This window comes from Protopterus annectens, chromosome 1.part0, assembly GCF_019279795.1.
Source record: "Protopterus annectens isolate FY-2018-M chromosome 1.part0, PAN1.0, whole genome shotgun sequence".
Taxonomy (NCBI): Eukaryota; Metazoa; Chordata; order Ceratodontiformes; family Protopteridae; genus Protopterus; species Protopterus annectens.
The window spans coordinates 116,986,129-117,005,959 of NC_056725.1; positions in this window are offsets into that span (position 1 = coordinate 116,986,129).

Below are 19,831 nucleotides of genomic sequence, written 5' to 3' on the forward strand. Positions count from 1 at the left end.
ATGATTTGAAAGTGTGACATCCAAAATAGCCATAGATATATAGATAATGAACGAATCCATACACAGATAGATGGAAACATCATGACTAAGGATGAAGATAATAAGGAGTTATTCTAACATTATATTAAGAGCTAGAAACATATAGGAAAGCAGGTCTCCTCATCAATGACAATCTAATGACCATCAACATAGCAAAAATATATATTATCATTTATCATTTTATTATGTAACATTATATTTCCTTATTGGCAGAAGAACACAATAAACCCATCTACTCTGCCATTTTAAGTGCTTTAACAGTCTGTCTTCCCTCCATCCTCACCTTACTCTTCCTGACCTTATATCCATTAGGCCCATGCATTTTGAATGTCTGTGGATTCCTTTCACACCACCAATCTATATAGTCAATTCCATGCATGCATAACTCATGTTTTTACAAATTATTTAAATTCATACTAAAACAACGGTATGTAGATAGTTATTGCAAGTAGGATGAATAATATCAAGATTCCAATTACTACAGAGAAAACATGACTAGCGCAAAACAAAATTTGCCAACTGCCAGGCCGAATAATATCCCAAGTAAATCTGCATACAAAATCAAAGCTCAATAGAACAAAGCATTTTTATTTATTTTTGATTTTGTTTAACAAGTTTGATAGTGCATAAAACATTAAAAGTCAAAACCTGAAAGTAACAAAATATCATAAATAGTAATTGTGTAAGTAAAACATTTAACCCTGTCATTTCCAACAAATTATCAAGCAGTACTACTTCCCTTTCCTTATGTGTTAGTGATACTAGTCAGCTATGCATTACAGTACTCTACAGCCTTCTGCTGTTACCTGTTTAGCACACAAAACAGCTGGAAAAATAGCAATGATTTTAACTAAAAGAATACAAGTGAAATAAATTGGTATGTCAAATAGAACAAAATTTCTATCATGCTCTTCTGTTAACTTCTATTTACCTTTCACTGCAATAGCATACGGTGCCAGTTAATAGGCAAATATGGCCCTAGAAAGGGTAATGGACCATGACCCCACCAGCACCACCACCACCATTCCAGTATGCCATTATTTGGCTGCCCTCCCCCATAACCATAAACATTGTTAATACCTGTCAGTGAACATACTATTTTCTTTACTTTTACAATAATTATACAGATGTAGGTTTAATTCAAAAGCATATTTCAAATTTTAGAGTACAAACATTGATGGCCATTTGCTAAACAAAACAGTCTCACAGTGAAAACAGACTTAGCATAAGCAACTGTAAACTTCTCTTCCCTGCAATCCCACATTCAGTGAAACTTGCATTCACTGAAAAAGCATTTAGCCAATGGCAGATTAAGTGTACCTTGGCCCCACGGCTGTTTTCAAATCATGCCCCCCCCCATGCACATTTTTAGGACCATGTACAAATGCCTGCTTCTTTTCACCTTCCTGATTCTTGTTTAATACAGCAACATTATTTAATACAGGAGTATTTGCTAGAGTTATTTAAATTTGTAGTTTTGAACATTTTTCCAGTAAGCAGTGAAAACAATATATATTAACCAATAATAAAGTACCCATTTCTGAACATTTCAGCCATAAAAGGCCACACAAACTGCTGTCATTATAATCCACCAATATCTGTAGTCAACAATTATAGCCACTTTATAGACTCTGAAGAGGTCACATGTCTGATTATAATAAAAATGGCCTCAGTAAAACTATTTAAATTTTCTTTACATAAATGCACACCAGTCCTAAAAAGGCAGACTAACGACTAGCTCAACAGGGTCAGTCATTTTTATGTATAGACATCCCTGAAATACAGCAAATATGATTACATTGCTGAATGCACCCTTCTCAGATCTTGTGTCAAAACCACTGGCCCTCCTCTTGTTAACTATTTTTAAATAAGATCATCAGATGAAAGGGCAACCTAATTATCAATAGTTTAAACTTCCTAAAATAGAAAATATCACCTGTTCACATTATGGCTATTATGTATGTACACCTTCTCCACCTCCAACCAGGGGCGGCCCATGCTATTGGACTGCCGGACTGCAGCCCCCTCAACTTTAAAATAAAAAATAAAAAAGAAATAAATAGAAAAAAAAAATTTAAAAATTTGCGGACTTCGCACATGTGCACTAGTCCAGACTGCTTCTGAGACAGTCTGGAGCATGCGCAGATGTCTCAGCAGCAGTCCTGACTGGGAAACATGGACAACAGAGATGCAGTTTTAAACTGCATAGACTGTCCTGGGAACTCGCTGGGGAAACGCGTCGGGGTCGGACTGCAATGTCAGCAGTCAGGAATTTAGGATCTCGCGATGGGCAGGGTCTGGATTGGAGTTCGCTGCAGTCTCATCGGGGGAAGATCTCACGACAGGCAGGGTCGGATTTGCGCGGGTTTTGGATAGGGATCAGATGTGCGGTGGTGGTTTACTTTGGGTTTATGGACAGGATTTCAGAGTTATGGACTACAGGTAAGTGTGTGTGTGTGAAAATGCCCGCAATATACTGGTGGTTAGACTCATGGTGGTATGGTAGGGAATACCTCAGGCTTGAACTCTGTACCTTGTATGCAGGTGTTAAAGACCTGAATTCCCTACCCACCACCATTTGTAAAAAAAATGCAGATTTTTGCCTCATATTTGATCTGATCTATTCCTCATAATATCTGTGGTTTGTAAATATTGCAATGCTTGATATTTGATGGTGCAGTGGTAGCATTGTTGCCTCACAGCTGCAGGTTCTTGGGTTTGATTCTTGGCTGGGGTGCCTTCTTTGTGGGGTCTGTATCTTCTCCCTGTGTTTGTGTGGGTTTGCTTTTGTGTCCTCCCATGTTACAAAGACATGTCTGCATTATTTCTTCCTGGGCCTCTGCTGAAAATTGTTTTTTTTTTGTTCCAAGTCAGACTGTCCTGATTAACAAATGTTAAAACAAAATTGAAAGGCATTTGAATTTCAGACTTCAGGTTTCTGAATGTTTACTTCCTTACATATTTGATGGTGCAGTGGCAGTATTGTTGCCTCACAACTATAGGTTTTCTGGTTTGATTCTTGGCTGGGGTGCCTTCTGTGTGGAATCTGCATCTTATCCCTGTGTTTGTGTGGATTTGCTCTGGTGTCCTGCCATTTTACAAAGACATGTGTCTACAGTATTTCTCCCTGGGCCTCTGCTGAAAATTGTTTTTGTTCCATCAGAAGTAAAATTGACAGGCATTTGAATTTCAGACTTCATATTCTTCAGAAAATACATAGTAAAACAACTTTTTATTCTAGCAATAAATATATAGTAACACAACCTTTTATTATAGCAATTTTTTAAGTTTATAAGATGACTATTTGAAATTTGTCCTTATGTTTGGGACTGCAATACCCTGTTATTGGCTTTGTCCAGGTTTTTAGTGCTAAGGTTGACAGCTATGGCAAGAACTGAATTCACTGAATATGTTTGAGGGCTGTATTCCCTCATTACTGGGTTTGTCCAGGTGTTTTGTGCTAAGAGGTTGACAGCTATGGTGAGAACTGAATTCATTAAATGATAGCCATTTAAGTTTCAGTCTTCTTCTCTTTCACAAAGCAGCTGATTTGTGGTATGTTGCTCTTGACTGTTTTGCACAGTGTATGGTGGTAACACAGCATTTCTCTTTCACAAAGCAGCTGATTTGGCGTAGTGGTGTGTTGCTCTGACTGTTTTGCACAGAGACCTTGGCAGTAAAATGTATGGTGGTAACACAGCATTTTATTCTAGCAACTTTCCAAGATTATACAAGCAATGTTTAATGTGTCCCTGGTTTTGGGCTTTTGACCCCCACAATACATTTTGGCTTTTTCCAGTTTTCTTGTGGTTGAGGTGCAGGTGAGTATTGCGTAGATCTTGCAAGGAGCTGAGAGCTACAGGGCAACAGAAGTTTAGTGTTGCTTAGCCTTGTTAATAGCACAACAGGTTGTGTACTTGCTTTTGATGCAGAATGCTGTGGGTTCTACTCCCACAAAGGGTGGATGCTGCCATACTGAGAATGTTCTCCTTGGTGAAGATACTAACTATGAGTCTGTTATCAGTTTGCCATCCATTTCCTCTTGCAATATTACTAGCTTATCATTTTTTTAATGTAATATAGGCAATTTATTCCTGAGGGGCAACAGGCACTTTATTTTTTGATGAAACCATGAAATATAAAGGTGTTTGCTAGCAGCAACCTCTTCATTAGTTACAGATTTCTTTAATGTGGAATTATTTAGATGACTTTTACTTCTTCACTGATTGTGCATATTTACTGATAATGGACTGTAGAATTGTGCATATTTACTGATAATGGACTGTAGAATTGTGCATATTTACTGATAATGGCGGACTGTAGAATTGTGCATATTTACTGATAATGGTGGACTGTAGAATTGCGCATATTTACTAATAATGGTGGACTGTGGAAGTCTGAGTAGACTTTTATGATAAATGTTCTGAACTGGGCAGTTTTGCCATTATGGGTGCATGTTTGTTTCATTGCTTAATGGAAAATGTTCAAAACAAATTTAAAAAGCCCTCTAACAACTGTACTGTATTGTACAAGGAATATAATTTAGTACAATGAGGAAGGTGTATCAAAGAGCACATGTATGTTTCATATGCAAGGGGCCTATGATTTGAAAACAGCCCAAAATTAATCTTTATCTGCCACTGGCAAAATGTATTTTCTTTGAATGTGGGTTTCAATGCTGTTTCAATGAATGTGAGTTTCAAGGGCAGAGAAGTTTTAATGCTAAGTTTTCATTGAGAGACTGCATTGCTTTGTTTAGCAGATGACTTAGTGTTTGTGCTGTAAAATACAAAATAAAACTTTCAAATGAAGTCCAACTCATCATAGAAGTAAAGCAGTATGCACATTAGTGTTTATGGTAAATGGAGTGAAATAGCCAAGTAATGGTTCATTGGAATGGCTGCAGAGGAACCATGATTTTGTCAGGCGGGAAGGGCAGCAAACTCAGACAGGCCCAGCTGAACTATACCACCCAACTGTCCAGATTTTCAAAGAATGAATAGATTTTTGCTTCTTATTTTGGTTTGTTCTTCATAAAATTTGTAGTTTTCTGGCAAATCATTTAGGAATTAAGTCACTAAATAATGATACACTGAGTTTCAGACTTCATAACCTTCAGAAAAATGCATGCTAAAGTAAGAACTGTTATTCTATCAACTGTCTCAATTTATACAAGAGCAATTTTTAGTACTGTTTATATGCTCCCCCAATATATTTGGCCTTGTTCAGATTTACTGCATTAACAGGTTGAGAGGTACATGCAAATACATTGCTTTATAGAATTAGGCATAGCCAACCTCTCAACTGTCCCCGATTTTGGCTCAAAATGTTGCTCTTCCCCCTAATAATCCCTCCGCAAAATAGCAATTTTGGAAGAAAACATGGAGGGTTTACAATTAAACCACCAACGACCAGCAAAAAACGATAGTGAACACGCAGTAATCAAGAAATAATGATTATTTATTTATAATTCCTTCAAATCCAGACCGGTTTCGGCTATTCAGCCTTTATCAATGAATACAATAAAGTTTTTTTTGAATGAAATGAAGCAGCCTGCATTTATACTAGTCTCTGATTACAATCAAGAAATAACTGTAATAATCAAAGTTATAGATTACTTGAAATGCATGTAGATTCTTTTATTTTGTCAGCTGCTTAAGTTAGCAGTACTAATATTAAAGTGTCCCTTCTTTGACAGGTTCCCAGCTGTATTGTGTGGCTATTTTATATTTTTGCATCACATTTTTGGTCCATTTTTCATAAAATTGTGTTTTTTGGCAAATTAGTGACAAATCACTAAAGACTGAAGTTAGAAAATAATGACAGACATTTGAGTTTCAGATTTTATACCCTTCAGAAAATTCATACTAATGCAAGACCTATTCTATTATCTTTCTAAGTTTATTAGAGCAATATTTAAAAATTGTCCTTATTTTTGGGCCTTGTCCCACTTCTGTGTATGGCTTTGTCCAGATTTCTTGCTCTGAGGTTGAGAGGTATGACAAATGTGTCAGGGTCATCACAGTCAGCCAGAGACATTTCAAATTGTGACATATTTGTTGCACCCCACTCCCCCATATAGTGACTCTGGATGTGTCCAAGCAAGGCAAGTTATGCAGTGTAAATGTGCAGTGTGTCCCCCCATCCAAGGTAGACACAAGTACTACAGTGGCTTTTCATCTGTCCTTGATTTTGCAGAACGGTCTGGTTTCTGTCATATTTTTGTACTGTTGATTTATGCTTATTACTCAGATTTATGCTTATTACTCAGAAAGTGCCTGTTGCTCTGTGTTTAAGTAGCAATGCTTTAATGACCATAAGGTAAGCTTGTCTGAGATCGTAAGATGCAAGTAAGCTTTAATAGGCATACTGTTAAAGAATTGCCAACATTGAAAGCCTTTCTGTTGTTGCCATGCAGAGAATACTTGACTAGATAATGTATAAGCCTTGGGTATTAAAGGACAGGATTCCATTATTTTAAAAAAGCTCATTACACTTGTTGGAGACTTCCAGTCATCTCTACAGACTTTACCGTAAACTAAACAGAATGCCAATCATGTGTGGTCCATAACCTGTACAGTAATCCTTTAAGCAATGTATCTTGAGCTTGTTTCTTGTTTGCTTTTCATTTTTTACTTTGATCATGTTTTCCCCATGAAACAAGTAGATAGTTGTCAGACAGCAGGTCTTTTTTGGAAAAGAAACATTTTTACAAGTGGGGGCATCACAGAGATTTCTACTTTCAGCATGTTACTTGGTACTTTAATAAAGCTGAATATAAATTATAATTAGGACTGCAGTGCAAGGAGAAGTGGTTTGAGTTGAGTGCTTCTAGTTTTTCTTATACTTGATTTTGACTGGCATTCCAGTAATATATTTAAAAAGTAATTTATTTTTTCATGCCTCACAACCTTTTGTTTCCATCTAGATATTAAGTAAGCTGTCATGCAGCCAATGCATTGAAATATTTTTATTCTTCTACACTTATTTTTGTCTTGATTGGACTCTCATAATGATGGTTTGCCACCCAGGGCAGCGTATTTAATTAAAGTTAGTTTTTGTGGTTTTAGCTCCTCCCCTTTCTAGTTGACCACACCCCTTCCCCTTGACACCCACCCATTCAGCTGTTTCCTGCAGCCCCCCTTTGATTTGAAGTCACCAGCCGCCACTGCCTCCAACATACACAAACAAAATAATAAGCATTAATACTTGCTGTAGTCGAAACATCTCCCATACCTGGCTCTATTTTAGCACACAAAGCAGGAAAATTCTTCCACTGAAGAAATAAACATCACATACATCTCCTGGCATGAATAAGCATTAATTCTTGCTAATGCAGTAATTGAATCTCCCTTAACTGGTGGTGCACAGTGGAAAAAATATCTCCTGTTTGAGGAAAGAAAAATAAACTTCAGTGTTCCCTTTTGCTGCCCCACATTCAATACTGTGAGAGCTTTTGAAAAGCTTGTGCCAATTCACAATGTTTCTCATTTGCTCTGCATGCAAACAGGGAAGCATGCAGAACAGGAAATAGTTTGTTTTAAAGAGTCCAGTCTGTGCACAGATTGCGAAATACACAGTTTGTTTTAAAGGGTCTAGCAGGAGTTTTGCTCTATGTGCAGACTGGGATGCACACAAAGCAGGAGATAGTTTATATTAAATAGAACAAGCTGCCCAGCAAGAGTTTTTATGCTTCAGACTTTTTTTAATTAATGTTAGATGGTCAGGCTGGGTCCCCCAGCCAGCATCAGGCCCTACGCAGCTGCCTAGGTCACCTATTGCTGGCTCTAGCACTGACTGCATGCCTGCTCTTTGTAAGCCGGTGTTTTTAAGTAATAAATGCACAGCCCAAACTAAAAAAAGGGTCTGATAGGCTGTTCTGAAAATTAAATATTATAAACAACAACAAAGACAGGTTTACTACATAGTGTAATTGAACATTATGGAACAAATATTGTCCAAATGTAAGACAAAGGAATAGTTGTTCCAATATCTTTAGAAAATAATTAGAAGTTTGAAAATGTTACAATAACTATTCAAGCTTGTCCATGACAAATGATCCTAATATTTAACTTTAACTGTGAACAGGGTAGATTTCATTCTGGTCTCAGTTCTATCTGTCTGTCCACACAAAAGTGAAAGACGTACAGCCTAGTAGTAGTAATAATGATATTACTACTATTACAACAACTAATAATAATATCAATTCATGAATCTGTTAGCAAATTCTAAAAAATAGATTGTACAAAGAATGACAAAACGCAGACCTATTTCCAGTCAGAGGGTAAGATAATTGGGTGAAGTAACAACAACCAAACATATATCCGTTTATAGTCTAATATGTAACAGTAAGAAACATAGAGATTCAGAAACAAAAGCTAAGGTTATGCATTAATACATATTGTATAACTCACTGTCATTGCATTACTGCATATTCGGTTGCCCATAAGAAATAAATTAGACTGTGAGCTAGAAAGTCTAAAGGGGACACCTTATCTCCAGCCCATTCAAAAGCAGGGGAGAAATTAGTCTGGATAATTAGGGGGAAAATGAAAGATTACAAAGTAGTGTCCACATACCTCTCAACCTGGAAACATCAAAAATCTGGACTAAGGCCCATGAAAAATAGGTACAAATCTGTGTGCTAATTAACATAAAATTTGCATACATAACTATGTAACCCCACCCACACCAATGGAATTGTGGGATACCAGCATTCAAATGCAACCTGAAGAACAGACAACCAAAATATGGCCCCTGCACAATCTCTGCAGCAGTAAAAGTCATCTAAATAACACATTATGTAATATCTGTAACTTATCAAGAGGTTGCTGCTAGCAAACAACCTCATATTTCATTGTTTCATCTACAAATAAAGTGCCTGTTGTTGCCCTTGAGAAATAAATTGCCTATATTACATTAAATAAAAATGATAAGCTACTAATATTGCAATAGGGAATGGATGACAAACTGATAACAGGTTCATAGTTACTAGGTATCTCCTCCAAAAAGGGCATTCTCAGGACTGTAGTATCCACCCCTTTAAAAGCAAAACACAGTACACTCTCAGCAATCCATCTGCATATTGTGGGAGTAGAACCCACAGCCTTCTGCATTAAAAACAAGCATTCTACCTTTTATGCTACTAACAACACAAGCCAACTTGCCATAACTTAAGCAGCACTAAACTTCTCTCCCCCTGAAGGAGATATGCAGCACAAGAAATCTGGAAAAAGCCAACATTTATTGGCGGGGAGGGGGGCAGAGGACAAAGGCCCAAAAACAGAGACAAATTTTAAACGCTGCTTGTATAATAGAAAAGTTATTTTAATAAATGTTTGGCGTTACCATGCATTTCCTGAAAGATTGGACTGAAACTCATTATTTAGTGAATTCAGTTCTCATTGATTTGCCAGAAAACCACAAATTTCAAGAGGAACAGTCCAAAACTGTGAGCCAAACATTCTGCAAAACTTTGGACAGTTAAGAACTATGGTTAACTCCTTAAACCACAAGTGGTGGTGGGAATGGTTAGAGAATCTAGGCTCTTGCTATCTCTACCTAAGGTATAGGGTTCTAACCACCAGTTATACCTAACTGGGGGCATTTTACACAGACACATACACAGCTGCCATCAAATAAAGCTGCCTGCCAAAGTAAACCAACCTAGCTGCCATTAAACAAAGCTGCCTGCCAAAGTAAACCAACATACCTGCCATTAAACAAACACACATCTAGCTGCCATTAAACAAAACTACCTGCTAAAGTAAACCTAGCTGCCATTTACACATACAGCGAATGAAAAGTTTCTGCAAGCTGCCATTAAACACACACAGCAATGCCTGCATGGAAGGCTTCTGCAAGCTGCTGTCAGTGAAAGCTCTTAATTAAATAAACTCCAAAGCACATACACAGAGTAAAATCCAAAGTAAACCTAGCTGCTGTAACCACCATTAAGTAAAAAGTAAAATGTAAAACAAGCCTGCCATTAACGTTGCCATTAACACACACAGCAATGCATGCATGGAAAGCTACTGCAAGCTGCTGTAGTAAATAATAACAGTGAAAATAAACATGAAGCTTGAGCTGCTCAGTCTCCTTTTACACTGGATGATTCTCTCACTTTAGAAAGCTGAGCTGGGGAAAGAGGTATTGTGCAAGGTCAGGTGCTATTAATGCGATGTGCATGCTAAGTTCTGACTTTGACAAGGCAGGGCAAAGCTTCCACATACACAAGCTGAAAGTAAAAGCCAAAGTAATTACATAGTGAAGCTGCAATGCCTGCACAGAAAGGCTGTTAAGTAAATAACACAGTGAAAGTAAGCTAGCTGCCGAGGAAACGAGTAAAGCAATGCCTGCATGGTGCACAGAAAGCTTCTGCAAGTGGCCATTATTCCTGTTAAGTAAAAGCAGACTAAGACAATGAAAGTTGCATCTTTGGGCTTTTCCCGGTTAGGGGTCGCAACAGCGGAACTCCGGTCCGCTAATGATTGGCAGTAGATTTTTACGTACTGGCTTACCAGGCCTAACACACAACCTTCAACGAAGGAACGCCCATTCACGCATGTTGCTACACAGAAGACGCTCTAACTGAGAATGGAACGGGCAATGTCAAACTGTGAGGCGACAACGCTACCACAGCACCACCACTGCAGTAGACTAAGACAATGAAAGTAAGCTGCCGTTAACAGTGAAGCTGCCATAAACACAGTCTTTCCCCCTGAAACTGCCATTAAGTAAACATCCAGTCTAAAACAATCAATGAGAAAACAGCTAGACAAGAGTTGAAGGGAAAGCATATAATCATAACACAGTCACAGTCCAAGGAAAAATTCCTTCTGACACACACCCCTTCTTCTTCACTCAGAATAAAATAAGAAACTGCCCAGCAAGTGCATCTGCAATCTGCATCCTGTCTGTTCACCCTGCTCTCACCGAGATCCATAACGGAACTGCACTCACACACACACCTCTTATTCACTCAGAATAAAATAAGAAACATGTTTCCTACTGCTGTTCAACCTGCTCTCACCAAGATCCATAACATGCTTGCAATCCATAAAAACAGAACAGTGCACACTGCTCGCTCACAATCCCTTTGAATAAAACCAACAGAATGGCGTTCGCAAGTGCAACTGCCAGCCAAAGATAGAACCATTTGAATGTCTCCCGCTTCTGTTACGGATGGTGAGTACAAGCCAGAAATGTGTGCACTGAGCCCTTGAGCTCAATTCCGACAGGCTGGTAGCCTGGCGGAGCTGACGTCTTCACGCATGTGATGATGTCAGCTCAAAAAACGGGGAAAAATTTTAAAATAAAAAAAAATGGGGAAAAGTCGGAAATGAAGGGGTGCCACTCGGGAATTGTGGCACCACGTTATTTGGACCCCAAAACTCAGTAAAAAACAAGTAAATCGGTATGGTTGGGAGGTATGAGTGTCCATATGGGCCAGATTCATGAACACCTATGCTAAGTGTACACTGTTCATAGGTTCATAGGTTCATAGGTTCATACTAGGCTATCTGCCCTAGGGCATTTATAAGCCTAGCCAGAGTGTGTTTGGCTTTCGCCACCCATTTTCAATTAATTTTGCTATGCCTTTTTTTGAGGTTAGTATACTGTAAATCTGTCTAACAGTGACACAGAAGTGATAGCCGGGGTAAACCTACGATCTCCCATCCACTCATCAAGATTCCTCTTGAAGAGAGTCAATGTGGGACTCTGCCTAACCTGGACTGGGATTTTATTCCAGAGTGAAGGGAGCCTCTGGGTTATGAATCTGTCCCTCCAGCATGTCTTATTTATTTCAGTGCTGAGGTTCAAGTCTCTCAAACGCAGCTAGCTCAATGGGATTTGGATTTTCTGAGGTGCAGCATGTCCATTAATTCCGGGTTGGACATGGCTTTATACGTCAGGCACAGATCGCCTCTGAGCAGGTGGTATGCCACTGAGTAGAGCTGGAGTTTCTTTAACCGGGCAGCATATGGCATGTGTTTGAGCCCTTTGATCCTCTTGGTGAGGTACTTTTGGGGTCTTTCCAGTTGCTGCAGGTGTCTGGTAAGGTACATCCCAAAAGGGGCATTGTACTCAATTATGGGCCTGATGAGGGATGAGTAAAGAGGTACGATGACCTCCCCTGATCTACATGTGAATCCCTTCATGATTAGGTGGGCTATATAAAATGTTTTTCTAACCACTTTGGCCACGTGGTTGTCAAATCAACTTGGGTCCCCAGGTCCCTAATGACTTCTTCTGTACTTAATGGATTACCACCTATGTGGTAATTTGTGGGCACTTTGTTTTTGCCAAAGGGGATGACTATACACTTTTTGGCGTTTAGCTTGAGGCCATGGCTCTGGCACCAGTTGTCTGTTTCTATGAGGCCCTTTTGGAGGATGCTTGTGTCGGCTGGAGAGTTGATTATGGTGCCCAGTTTGCAGTCATCTGCGAACTTGGTCAGCCACAGTCCTTCCGTGTTGGCCTGTACCGAGAAATATATACCGAACAAGAGAGGTCCCAGGACTGAGCCTTGTGGGACGCCACTTGTAACTGGTTTGGAGTCTGACATGGCTTCAGCAATTCTAACCATGTGGGTTCTGTCCTTGAGCCAGTTTGCAACCCATCTAGTGACATAGGGGTTTATATTTAAGCTGGTGAGCTTATCTATAATGCCCGAGTGGGGTATTGTATCGAAGGCTTTTGCGAGGTCCATGTAGGCTGTGTGGGCCATCTTCCCAATGGCCTTGGTGACTGTTTCAAAGAAATCGACCAGGTTTAAGAGGCAGGATCTGCCCTTAACAAAGCCAAACTGGGTAGGATCCAGTGTCTGTAGGTCCCCAATATCTTTATTTATGAGGTCCATGATGATCCTTTCCATAGCTTTGCAGACCAAGCTAGTCAGGCTTATGGGGCGATAGTTTCCAGGATCCGTTGAGGCACCACCTTTGTGGAGAGGGACCACTGTTGCTGTACGCCACTCTTTGGGTACATATCCTGTAGTAAGGCTAAGATTGAACAGTAGTTTTATGTTTGGGTTTAGCTCTTCTTGGAGTTCATGTAGGATGCAGCCGGGACACCATCTGGTCCCATTGATGCTGTTTTTGCTTTGGAGAGCGGCTCTTACCTGAGCATCTGAGATGTCAGGGGCAGCACTCTGTTGGGATAGATATTTGCCCTTTTGGTGGGGAGAGGGGGGAGAAGTTTGCACTGAACCTGTCAGCTAGGATGTTGGCAATGTCTGTGGGCTCTGTGTTTTTTTTGTCATTTTGGACTAATTCTGAGCATATCTGGGAATTCCCACCCAGGTTCCTAACATAACTAAAGAAAGCCTTGTGATTATCCTTAGTGTCCTGTGCAATTTTTCTCTCGAAGCTGGCCTTAGACGATTTTATGAGTAGTTTTTTGCTAATACTGATCAGAGATGCCTTCCCTTTTTGGGATTTTGCTCTATCATGTAGTAGCTTCCTCCTTCTGTTGTATAGTTTGTTTATGGCTGGGGTCCACCAGACAGGACATCTGCCTTTGGAGGATTGGGTCTTAGTTTTATTTGGGATTGCATGATCCATGCATTCCTGAAGGTGTTCATAGAATGCGTTTATAAAGGATTCTGGGCATTATTTTCCACAGGCCCGGGGGCTTTGAAGGATTTCGCCTCGGTTTTGAGGTGTGTGAAATTTGCTTTAGAGAAGTTTTTCACTGTGGTTTTCTGGGCAGGGGGTGGGGTTGGGATGTGAATATCCAGTGAGATTAGTTTATGGTCTGATCTTACCAGTGAGGGATACACTTCTGGTCTGGAGCATAGTGTCTCCATGTTGGTGATAATCAGGTCCAGTATGTTTTCCCTTCTTGTGGGAGTGGTAACAAGTTGTTCCATAGCATTTGAGTTTATAAATTCTAGGAACCTTTGGGCTAGGGTGTTGGAGCTAGAGTAATGCTCCCAGTCTCCAATATAATGGTGTTTGGAGAGACCTTCATATTTTCCAGTATTCTCAGGAAGGCCAAGTGGGGTTCCTGTGTTTGGGAGGGTGGTCTGTAGCAGGCTATAAACTGGAAGGAAGTTTTACCCACAGTTAGTTGCACATGGATAGTCTCTGATGCTTCGTGCTGTGCCACCAACCTGAAGGTGTGGGTATCTTTGTGAATATTGATACTCCCTCCTTTTGTGGTTCGGTTCAAGTTTGGGGGCGAAAAGCATGGTATGAGGTATAACCTGGTAGTGCTGGGGTGCTCTCGGGAGCCTTGAACCAGGTTTCTGTTACTGCACAGATATCAATGTTCTCCATGCTAAGGCGAGTTGCATCTTGAGGTTTAGACTTCTGGCGTTGAGTAGCATTACTCTTAGTTTCTTATCCCTTGTGATACCTATGGAGGTGGGTTTGTCTTTTGAGCCTTGCCTAAAAAAGGCACTATGGGGGTAGCAAGAGCCTTTGCCAATATCCGAAAGCCCAGGAGTGACAGGTGCAAGCCGTCCCTAGCGAAGCATCGTGGCTTGTCGAGCATTTCATACCAGACTGACAGGCATTGGATCCCCTTTGAATGACACCAACACTTAAGCCAATTGTTGAAATTGATCATCTTGTCTTCATATTGTGGCATCATTCTTGGTGAGGGTAAGATGCTACTCAAGGTCAGGGTCATACCGGCCTGGGCTACATGCTCAGAGAGCTCATTTATGTCTCTTTTCATGTAGTCCAGGGAGGTACGTCTCAGGTCATTCACACCAGCATGGACAATGACTGAGTCATATTTGTACTTGCCTTGGAGTGACCTGAGTGCTTGTGTTATGTGGCGGATCCTAGCACCCGACAGGCAGCTCACCGTGACCTTCTCCTTGCTCAGCCTGGTGAGCGGGACGTCAGTGTGCCTGACGATACAGTCACCTATTACAAGTGTATCATGTGTGTTGTTTAGCCTTAAGGGCTGTGACTGTTCGGCACACTGGCTTTGGGAGCTATGTGTTGCACGTGTTTTGTTTTGGGGTAGCGGTTGCTTGTTTGTCTGCTTTGGAGGTCTCTGCTGCTTAGGCATATTTTTATTTAGAGCCTCCGAGTATGTTTTTGTGTGTTTATGTGTTTGGTTTGTTGTTGTGGTAGGTCTATGTGAGACTGGAATTGTAGTGAGTGTGGTTTCCTTCTCCTCCTGACTGGTTACGCCAGTACTGAGTTGAGAGAGCTTAGCCTCCAGTTTGGCTATATGGTTGCATCTCTCACATGTGTTGGAATTTGTTGGGAGGAGGAGAGGGTTGTCTGTGTACATGAGGCAGTTGTAACATTGCCTCAAGATTCCCAGATTCACCAGCTGGACCGGAGAGGAGATTGACAACTGACCTTTGGACATGCTAGGATAGTATTGGGAATTCCTTTCTAATTGAAAAAAGGGCCAATGGGAACGAAGGTACTCAAGGGGAGTTTGTGAGGGTGTAGTGCTTTTAATTTTTAGAGCTGACTTATATAATTGCTTTAGTGAGCAAGTGCCAGGTAACTTAAATGCAATGTGCTACAGGTAACTTAAATGCAAAACGACAAACAGTAACTTTCTTTCAAGTGAAACAAGGAAATAAGTACAATAAGCAATGCAGATATCACTAGGGATCCACAGAAGTGCTAAAGGCAGCGTTTTAGGTGGAATTAGCGTTTCAGGAAATAAACAAACAACAAGCATACAAATAAAGCTAGATTCAGCAGGCCTGGATCTAGTCTATGCTACAGCAAACAAGGTGTACCAATTTCAGTAAGAAACAGTTAGAATATGCAGGCACTATAAGCCTCTAACCAGAAATTCCCTGCTCAGAAGGGCAGAGTCCAGCCTCTCCTCCCACAAGAGTGCAGACCGCAATCCTTCTTAACATAAAATAACTGGCCTGAAGCCCAAGTGCTTAAACCAGAACTAATACACTTTTAGAATAACAGACACTGAGCTCTCAATCAGCAGTTCCCAACTTAGAAGGATGTAAGCTACCTGTCCTGTCACCACAGTGCAGGCCACAAACCTTCCTAATGTAAAACAACTGGTCTGAAGCCCAAGTGCTTAATCCAAAAGACTTAGAAATGATAGCTACACTTTAATCAAGTTACTACCAGCAGTAATAAATACAACTGAATACTTTAAAGAATGCCTGGATTAGTGCTCAAGTTATACAAACAAAGCTAGATTCAGCAGGCCTGGATCTAGTCTATGCTACAGCAAACGAGGTGTACCAATTTCAGTAAGAAGCAGTTCAAATATGCAGGCACTATAAGCTTTAACCAGAAATTCCCAGCTCAGAAGGATAGAGTCCAGCCTCTCCTCCCACAAGAGTGCAGAACACGAACCCTCTTAATGTAAAATAACTGGCCTGAAGCCCAAGTGCTTAAACCAGAATTAATACACTTTTAGAATAACAGACACTGAGCCCTCAATCAGCAGTTCCCAACTTAGAAGGATGTAAGCTACCTGTTCTGCCACTACAGTGCAGACCACAATGTAATGTAAAACTGGTCTGAAGCCCAGGTGCTTAAACTAAAAGGCTTACAATGAGTTACACCAAGCAGTAATAAATACAATTGAGTACTTTTAAGATGACACAAAAGCAAAATAAAGTAGGAAAAAACACAAATACAGTAAAAGCAGATAATTTTTTTTCTGAGTTAACAGACAATACAAGCATAACTCACACCTTCTTCATCCGAATTTTAGCTTTCCTACTAATTTTCTTGCAGCCTTAAAAATCAAGGGGGATTCATAAAGGTTACCACAAAGTGCAGACTATGTATACACCTAGTGTAATCTTTCTGAGTGACTATAAAGCACAAAAAATGTGGTAGGGATTCTTGAATACAGATTGTGCACATTTAGTATAGGCTTTAATGAATCTGGCCAAAGAGATTTACATTAGTATGAAATAGACCAAAATCCTTGTGGCAAAGGAGAATATGTCACTAGAACCCAAGAAACTGCAGAAAAAATACATTCAGTAGTTGTAAAAAAATGAATTTTTCTAAAGCAAAGACTAACATCTTAGATAAAAGCTCTGCTCTAGAGTCATAAGGGAATAATACATTGAAGTTATAATGTTTAGACTTTTGTTATCAGTACTTTCATTATAACTGTGGACAGTAAATAAAAAGTTTATTCTTCACCATATAACATTAAATGACCATCAGGAAACAAAATAAGCATGTTTAATTATCTTCTCTCAAAGTGAATCTGTCACTGGGCTGGCACCATCCTGTACAATTAAAGTCAAACCTGACACCCGATTTTCATTTTCAAATATTTATCTCAACCTTTTCTAAAGGACACCAGGAAAGGTCTTTCAAATCCACAAGCACAAGTCGCACCATTACCTTATAACCACTAAGTAACAATGTGACAGCAAATTATAAATAGAAGTATTTGTCTTCTGTTGAGTTATATTATTTGGCTGACCTCTTTACTGTTGACATCAATAGTTACCGAATATTTTCACACATATTGTTCCTTCATATATATTAATGTTCTTTATGACCAGCAGTGAAAGGTTTCTGTTTGTAATAATAATAAAAAAAAAAACAAAATAAAGAGAACAAAAATGTATCACCCAAAACACACAAGCTGCTCTTCATCCCAGGCAGCATTTAATACTGAATTGAGCTTTTATTTAATAGAAATATTGAGAAATTTAAAGTATTGCGATCAGTGAAGCTGCTTGATTTTGTTCATTCATTTTAACTCTGTAATACGTTACAGCCATTTCTCAAAAGTAATATGTTATTTTTCTTGCTGTTAGACAATGATCAAAAATAGCTAACATACATCAGAAATCGGGGAAACATCAGTGAAACAAAACCGATAAACTGTAAGACTGAATTCCTCATTATAAATTTAAAACAAATATTCACCTCTTACTTAGGCAGCAGGCAAAAGGAAGTATTTATGTGTGTGCATGTGGTGTGTGTGTGTGTGTGTGTGTGTGTGTGTGTGTGTGTGTGTGTGTGTGTGTGTGTGTGTGTGTGTGTGTGTGTGTGTGTGTGTGTGTGTGTGTGTGTGTGTGTGTGTGTGTGTGTGTGTGTGTGTGTGTGTGTGTGTGTGTGTGTGTGTGTGTGTGTTTGTGTGTGTGTCTGTAACTGTGTTAACATTAATAAATGTATGATGTCTGATTTTCTTTTTGCCTTTACAATGTTGACTTCCAGGTTTTCCACCCTGTCAATGGCTACCAGCTTATTCCATACATAGTTTATCTTCCTGCAAGGTGCCTATTGGCCAGCCCATTAATAAGTTATGTATCCATCAAGTAGCATCTCTCAGCTAGACTTCAGTGGGTGGTATCAGCTAATAGGCTCTACCTCACTCAAGAATACAGTAACCATCTGTCAGTTCCTGTCTGCAGTGAGATACAGACCTCTGCATAACAGACTCCTCTAGCTAGACTTGTTTGGCAAACCCACAGCAAGAGTAACATAACAAATTCATACATAATATCATTATAAACCAACACTACCACCCTATATCTGGGCAGCAAATATATTGCAGATTACTCCTTGTGGTGGAGTGTTCATGCAGTAATTAAGACTGTTTGCTAAAATTTCATAAAAATTATATATCTTTCTACAATATTATCAAAATGGCAATAATATTACGTAGCAAGCAACTATCCTTAAGAAAGTTGGTCCCTGTTATATGAGTGGCAATATAACTGCCACAGCCTTTTCCTTCCTATGATGCTCAAAAATATGGCTGTATTATGTCACAATTCTCCAAACACACAACATTCCTGTGGCTACAACAAGGCACAAGAAGAATACAACACCAATCCCAACAAAAAAGAAATAATATAATTTTGAAACAACAAGTATAACCCTGCAGGTGCCAGAAAACTGTAGGCTCAACAGGTGTGTACAGGACAAGTATTAACATCGCAGAGGTACTAGTGATATTATAAACCTACTGTTATAATAAAAGTAAATACAATTATATTAGATAGTGTCCCACTTCTCTACCTCCGCAGCACCTGCCTTTGAGGTAAAATATCAAATTGCACATCACTAACCCAGCAGGAGACTGCTTCCTACATAATGTGAAGAAATGTTACATAAAACACCTCATACTTAGTCTGGGAATCTAACTAGTAATGCTTACTAAACCTATACATGGATAACTAAGCTGATGCCTAACAGGTCAACTAACCAATACTCTGCTAAAAAATGACACGAAAGATAGTAGAATGGGTTCAGATAGGACAAAGTATAGGGTCATCTGCAGAGTCTTAACTGAATCTGGTGCAATTAGCCAGATTGGAAATAGGTCTATATTAATTAATCGAAGGTTTAATTCAGCGAATCTTTCTTCATCAAACGCTAACTATTGAATGTTCATTTCAGCTAACATTCTCATCAAAAGTAAATTTAAAAAGGGAAACTAAGCACTTGGCCAAAACAACACTGGAACAGACACCACAGAATGTAAAACCCACCAAAGTGGGGGGCTTTGCCCCCCACAGCCCCCCAACTACATATACCAATTCTGAGATTGCACTGCAGTGGGGAAAAGGACAAATTTTTACTGCTGGAAAACTGTTTCCTTTCCCTACGTAATTTTTGTGGATATGAACGTTTGATGAAGAAAGGTTCACTGAATTGAACCTTCGATTAATTAATATAGACCCATTAGAAACATCCCACTTACACAGTGGGATTCCTAAATTCATCCAGGAGAATGAGCTAAGAAGCTGATCAAAGTTTTTAATAGCTTTGAACCTAGAAACAATTTTTCCCAATTGACTTTTCAGATCCCTAGGATCCTAAACTCTCTTCCCAAAAGAGTCCTAAAAATGAAG